Raw genomic sequence first — 6,727 nt, 5'->3', positions numbered from 1 at the left:
TGGGGGGTTGTTTCCCCCTATCCCCAAGCCAGCCCCTCCCCCCCCGTGGAGGCCTGGGCGCCCCCCCCCATGGGGGGGCTGCATAGGGCCCCAGAATAGCTAGGGATGGCCCTGTGTGGGGATATATTTTGATTTACTTGCTCTCTGGGAGTGAAAATCCTGCCCAGGTGTGGTCTCTTTAGAGAACTGTAAAATAACTTGGGTTATCACTCTGCTTCTCTGCAGATATCTTGCAGGATCTCAATTGCCTATCTGCAATGTAGAGGTTACCCTTTTGAAGTTTTTCTCCCCGCACTTGTTTTTCCATTTTTCAAGGAGGTAATTGTTCATGTTACATTGATTGTGAATTGGATTCTCTTTCTGGAATCCTCACTTTCTGCCTAATTTTAGCAAGCTGCCTGGAATGTTTGAAGGGTGACATTGATTCTCAATGGAGGTTGGTGTGTGACAGGAGGAGCAGAGATTCCAACCCTCCCTAATTTCCATAATCCTGATCTTTACATGAAATTATTAATTCAGGATTTAATTACTAATTTTGCATGCACATGCACTGTATGTGTGCGTGTTCCACTCATCACTACTGGGGTCTGAGGAAAACAGCAAACAACTATATACAAGAAACCCATGGATCACCACACCTATCTTAATAAATCCAGTAACTACCCCAAGAAATCTGTTATCTACAAACAGGCAGTCAGATACCATAAAATAGGCTCCGAGGAGAGAGCCCGGGATATACACCGTAACACACTCAGAACTGCCTTCACCAAACAAGGATGCTCTACCAGAGAGGTAGATCGCATCATGGAATGGGCCACCTAGTTACCCCGAGAGAATCTGCTTCAATATAGAAATAAAACCCCCTCTGATCGCACACACACACACACACGTTGTCCCCTACTATCCCACACGGGACCCCATATGGGGTATCATCAAACTACAACAACCCATACTTGATGGGGATCCCATCCTGAAAGAAATCTTCCTTGAAAACCCTCTTCTGGCATTCAAACAACCCCCCAACCTTTCCAATTGTATCATCAGAAGCAAACTCCCCACTGACAAGGACATACCAACTCAAAGCAACACAAGAGCCTGCCAGAGCAACAGATGCAAAACCTGCAGACATATCTCCACTGCTTAAACATAAACTGCTTCCAAAACAATGTAAGCTAAACTAGAAAAAGGGCACTGTATATCAGAATAAATGCCTACACAGGGAATTCTACCAGTATAGCAATTTAAATTAACACCTTACCTTATACCTGTATAACTTGTGCAGACAAGCCCTAACTTTTCTTTCTATATCTCCTCTCTTTATCTGAGAGACAATCTGTTTGAGGATCTGAAAGTTAACAATCCAGAAGTGTGCTTGGTTACTTTCAGATTTGTTCTTACATTCAACATGCTTTATGTTCCAGAACAGTAAATTGCCCCTTCAAATGTTAGATTTGAGCTCTTCATTATAAACCTATTGTTTTAACAGTTTACTAATTATATTAGCTTAGGTTTATTTTTTAAATTCCTTTGTCACTAACACATTAAAGCTAAACTGAATTTATATATATAAAAAAGTATAGCAATGGTTTATGTACTTGCACAATAGAAGTACACAACAGATTGCAAACTACAGGTCAGTGTTTAAATCAATAGCTGTTTTTAATAAACTTCATTGTCTCTCATACAATCTTTGAGAAAACCAAATATCTGGCCTTATACTCTTAAAAGTTCTGAGTGCTGGAAACAATACCCTCCCTTTTTTTAAAGATTTCCAACGATGTAAGGCCGGTCTACACTGGGGGGGAGGGGATCGATCTAAGTTATGCAATTTCAGCTACGTGAATAACGTAGCTGAAGTCGACGTACTTAGATCTACTTACCACGGTGTCTTCACTGCAGTAAGTCGACAGCTGACGCTCTCCTGTCGACTCCGCCTGTGCCTCTCACCCTGGTGGATTACTGGAGCACTCGGCAGTCGATTTATCGCGTCTAGACTAGACGCGATAAATCGACTTCCGCTGGATCAAGCGCTGCCCGTCGATCCAGCCGGTAATGTAGACAAGCCCTAATACACATTTAACAAAATACACATCCCTATCAATATAGTATTAAAAATAGTCAGATTAACTGGCAGAAGTAAAACAAACTTCATTAAAGAAGTGTACTCTGAAGAGTATGTCATGGCGCTCTTAACAAAAATATGAAATGCAATAGGTCTAATTATTGTTGAACTACCTTTACTCTTGTTCAGCTAAACTCTTGCTTGTTTTTCTTGTGGATACACTTTACATTACTTACACTCCTTTTTAATGTTCCTATACAGCTGTTTACTACTGAATACTATTGTTATGTGTTCTGGTGATATCATAAATATCTTTCCTGAGCAGTACATCACTCAACTTTCTTCTGTAGAAATGTGAATAACTATTTTTGACCCCTTCACACACATGCAGATGAGTAAAAAATATGAGGTACAATGTAAAGGCAATTTTAAATTGCCTCCAAGGGTGAAATTCTGGGCCTATGATCTCAATGAGTGTGTTGCCATTTACTTCAATGCAATTTCACCAAGCCTTGCTATGTATGTAATTATGTAATTGAGAATTTAATTTCCTTTTAAAATAAATGCTTATCATATATATATTACATATATATAACTCATGTTTAACTAAACCAAGTACTTAATGATTATTCTGTCTGGTAAAAATGGTAAAAATTTGTTGTGATTAATTTATCTGGATGTGGTATTCTTAACTAAATTATTCTTAAATAATTTATTGAATTACTCAAGCAGAAGTGTAGATGGCTGAATAATCTTCTATAGCTTTTAAAGTGAATGCGTTCTAGAGATGGTCAAATTATTTGATCCACTTGTCAACTGTTGAATAAACTATTATTGACTGGTTTCAGAGTAGAAGCCGTGTTAGTCTGTATCCGCAAAAAGAACAGGAGTACTTGTGGCACCTTAGAGACTAACAAATTTATTAGAGCATAAGCTTTCGTGGACTACAGCCCACTTCTTCGGATTTGTTACCATTAGATCCTGTCTAGAAAAAGTAGATTTTCAGCTGGCAATGTGAGGCATGTATGTTACCTGCAAGTGGTTGTATATCCTATTAATTTCAAATGGATTTTTCTTACTGTATACCACATATTGTATGGGGAGAGGAATCAGGAGAAAATACAAGCTAATATAGGAGATATTTATGTTTAAGGGGAAATCTAAAATTACTATTGAGCCTTACTTGCTTTGTGTGATAACTGTTTTAACCCAGTTTAGGTATTTCCTTAGAGTACTTCCAGATGTGCTGCTTTTTGTGTATGAAAGTATTTATTCCAAAAGTACTGATTATCTTTTGAGAGAGTAATTTCTTCATTCAGTGCTATCCAGCCCTTCCCTGCTATGTATTATTTTTGTTAATTCTTGCAATGCTTTAAGCCAAGCATGTAAAATATGGGCTATGAAAATGTACAAGTGATATTTTACGTAAGGAATCTCAACATTCAGTGAGCTCCCTCATTCCTCTCTTAGTACACATACATTTGGAAAAACCTGAAAAATGTTATGGTGGGTTCTCCCACATATGTGCAACATTTAGCACGTCTATCGTGCTTTCCATCTTTAAAACACTTTCCTAACACTCATCTATTTACTACTCTTTACTTTAACATTTCTACTAAGTGGCTGAAAGATATGTGATGGGAACTTCTGTTGAGAGTGAAGGAGTTGAGGAGCAGAATAGTGAACAATTTAAAGAAAGGATTCTAAATGTTAGTTCTTCCTATTGTGTTTAAATGAAAGCCTGCAAATTTTATTTTGATGAGGGGAAAACATATTCTAGTTGTTTAACTGTAGCAGATCATTCTAAAACATATCATGGAACAGATTTCATAGCTTGCTATCTAACAGCCGGAAGACTTTAAATGGGCTCTTAACTCTTTTCTTAAAAACTTAAAATACAAAAATCTTCCACGTTCCACATGTGCGTACAACTACTCATGTGGTTGTCAACATCTGGTTTCATTTATATTTTATCTTTGTTTCAATATGCTTCTTTTAATGTAAACTTTTTAAAAGCATTACTATGAAATCTGATCAGTCAAGATTAATACCAAATTAAAACCAAAATAAGTCTGTTCATCTAATTTGTGAATAAAAATCCATCATAATGTATTGTAAAGGGATCCTTTAAACGTCACATTTGCCCATATTTTAGTATTTTGCAAAAGCAAGCCTTTGCAAAACATTTGACTCTGTGTTTATACAGTAAGTAGTGCATGTTTGTGGAGCTATTAAATGCTTCCACAGTAGAAATAATAGTAATACAACCCATAAAACGGTTCTATTAACATTTTCAATTCCACTTGTATTAAAACTAAGTATTAAATGGAGAAAAAGAAGGTAGGATATGTTTTAGGCCCACCAACCTTGATATACATCTCTTAGACATGGTTTAATCAAAAGACTCTTGCCTTGAATGACAACTTTACACATGTCCCATTCAATCAAACTGACTAAGATCACCCACTGACAACTTAATGTTCAACTTCCTTGCAAGTATTATCTCTGCAGTTCAGCATGACATCACTCCATTCCTTTTTGCTTTCAGTCTGTTTTCTCCCAGCCAGGTTCAATAGCTGGGTAGTCAGGCATGTTGAGGGTAGCACTCTGTGTAATTCAACATACCCTCATTGAGAAGGCATGTAGTGATTTACTGTGGGACTGGAAACCCGGAACTGCTAAATCTAATGCCAGTTGTGCTAGTAACTTGTTCTGTGGCCATTGGTAATTTACTTACTCTGGTTGCTTCAGTTTCCTTATCTGTAAAATTAAGACAATAAAATGTAACATTCCTGTAAGGTGGGTCATTGTGAGGATTGATTATTTAAAATTAAAGTGTTTTATAAATGTAATATACCTTAGAGTATTATTATTTCTCCCCCAATAACCTCTATCCCGTATATAGTTCTCCTGTTCTATAGTAATAGTTGGATGCAACCAGACTCTGGAAAGAAACTGTATAGTTGTACAGAATGTTCTGATCCTTAAATCAGAACTCATTTTAAACCGATTACAAAACTGCTCACTAAATGTGGAAACGGCATTATCTTCCTTTGCTTGATCATTAGGGCGACAAAATGGCATATCCTGCAGAGTGATCTGTATCTCTAAATGTTGTTTCCTTGTACTATAACTTTTTTCCAATCCTCAGCTTCCTGTTCTTATGAAGACCTCTGAACTTTTTTTCCCCTATGATATTGGCCGTGTTTGTGGTATATGCTTGAGGCAAGCTTCTTAAATGCCTAATATATCAAAAGACACATTTTAATTATTATGCTTTGCTTACCTTATATTCTGATCATAATACTTTAGATATCTTATAGATAGGATACTGTTGGTTAATGCTGTAATGTGAAAAATAATAGCTTTTCATAAGGTTGGATGTACAGGTATCATGAGAGCTGGGGATGGATTACAGGAAAATATCATGACCATGTTTAAACTGAGCACAAGTAAGGTGAGCAATGTGGGGGGGAAAACATTCAATGTGCCAGGAAAAAAAAAATCCCAACCTTGATGCTATCAGAAGATACTGCAAAAAGCACAATGAATGGTGTGAAGGAGTACATCGGTGCAGAATATTTAGGCCCTTGTCCTTCAGACACACACATGCAGTCAATGGATCTACTGACATGTTTAAAGTTACTCATTTGTGTGAGTGTTTGCTAGATTAAGGCCTAGAGCATGGGGGATGGAAGGTGTCCTTGAAAATGACTGAAGCCAGTGAAGCAAAAAAAGTTTTAAAGTGGGAACCAGAAGAGTAAGTGTTATAAGATAACTCTAATTTTGAGAAGTTAGGTTATAAATTCTCTTCTTTGTACCAAATAAAAAAGGTGATTAGATAATCTAAAGTCTTTTTTTCTATCTCTTGATTCTATGATGATTTTTAGGATGGAAGATAAATGGTGACATCAGTGTCAGCCATGACTCGAGCCATAAGAATTGTTTATTTGGGATTTTTTTCCCCTGGAAATGGTGTTGGAAGAACTAAGAAAATGCAGGTTATTTGGATCAGAAAGTATGAAGTTTATTTGCCTATCTCAGCTTCTGAAAAACAAATGCTATGATGTGGATTAATTTACCAAGAGGACAATACAAGAAATAGATGGCATTTCATACAAAAGTGTTCCATGTCATTTTATAACTATTACTTTTTATACATAAAAATGTGTGCAACCCAGATTGTATCCGTCTTCTGTTTATACCATGCTTCCTCCCTCCCATACCCTAAACAAAGCAGAGAATTACTGAGCACGGGGAGACCGGGATGCTAATTCAAGAGTTCAATGCTTTTTATTTGGAAACACAATCTGCTAATGATGGGGAGGATATTCCTGATCATGGGAGCAGTGAAGGAGAAGAGACAGAAAGGCAATGGTAGATAGGTCAGAAAGAAATATGATATTCAAGGCATACAGGGAATGAGCTGGTGAACAGGAAGAGACCAGGTCAGAAAGGAGGATGGAAGAGGAAAGATAATCTTGTTGTTTTTCTGCTTCAGTGTCTGATATATGGATTTCTTGAAGCAAAGCTATGCCCAGTGCTGGAGGTCCCTCAGGGTAATTATGTAGAAAGTCAAGTACTTGCTGGCATGGATTTTCTAGGATACAGAGCCGGCTCTAGGCACCAGCAAACCAAGCACGTGCTTGGGGCGGCACATTTTCA

Source organism: Chrysemys picta, chromosome 1, assembly GCF_011386835.1.
Source record: "Chrysemys picta bellii isolate R12L10 chromosome 1, ASM1138683v2, whole genome shotgun sequence".
Classification (NCBI taxonomy): domain Eukaryota; kingdom Metazoa; phylum Chordata; order Testudines; family Emydidae; genus Chrysemys; species Chrysemys picta.
This window is presented reverse-complemented; position numbering follows the sequence as displayed.